The sequence below is a fragment of the Sinocyclocheilus grahami genome, unplaced genomic scaffold (genome assembly GCF_001515645.1).
Source record: "Sinocyclocheilus grahami isolate Dianchi unplaced genomic scaffold, SAMN03320097.WGS_v1.1 scaffold149.1, whole genome shotgun sequence".
NCBI classification, from domain to species: Eukaryota; Metazoa; Chordata; class Actinopteri; order Cypriniformes; family Cyprinidae; genus Sinocyclocheilus; species Sinocyclocheilus grahami.
The window spans coordinates 1,934,420-1,935,292 of record NW_015505328.1 but is presented as its reverse complement, the minus strand read 5'-3'; positions in this window follow the sequence as shown (position 1 = coordinate 1,935,292).

Sequence of the window (873 nt, the reverse complement as noted above, 5' to 3'; positions counted from 1 at the left end):
AGGTGTTTATAAATTTGTTCAAGCTTGAAGCCTTTATTTTCTAATATATATTTCTGAAATTCCCACAAGGATTTCAACATCATACATGAAAAAAAAAAACTTGCGTTTACTTGTTTAAATTCAAACAACCCACTGACTAAACCTGATTGGTTCGTATGATAATGAGCTCACCCCAGAGAGCTGCATATAAAATATGCGACATAAATCTCTCAGATTTTTATTAAAATATCTCAGCTTTTCTTTTGAAGATGAACGAAAGTCTTAGATGATTTGGTGCATTTTAAGGGTGAGTGATGACAGAATTCAAATTGTTTTGGGGGAACTATGAAATTAATTAGAAAATATAGCGGTATGTTCTTATTTTTAGCAGCTTCTGCAAGCGTGTATGGCGTCTGGCTTTTGGAAGCTCACTGTGACTTCAGGTAAGATTTCATTAACGTTATTTGTCTGTGTCAGTCCTGTTTTTAACACATGCATTGGCAGAAAAATTTTTATAAAATAAAATTAGTCATTATAACATGTAAAACATTAACATACTTTTATTTGCAAAATGAAGTTATTTATTTCTGATTTCCTGAACAATTTGGCTTCATTGTAATGAGGTTAATGATCTTTGAAAAACCATGATTATGAACATACAATTACTTTGTCTTGAGCTGATTAGCCAACTGTGGTAGTGTTTGCTGATTGGTGTTTATATTTATTCAAGCTTGACAACCTTATCGCCTTTATTTTCTAATATATATTTCTCATTACAGATAAGAACAAAGATTAAATTGTAAGAAGGGTTGCTTATATGAGAGCATACAGTACATCTGAAACTGCTGAGGCTGGGAAGGTTTTTGACTATATTACCGACCAGGTACATTGTTC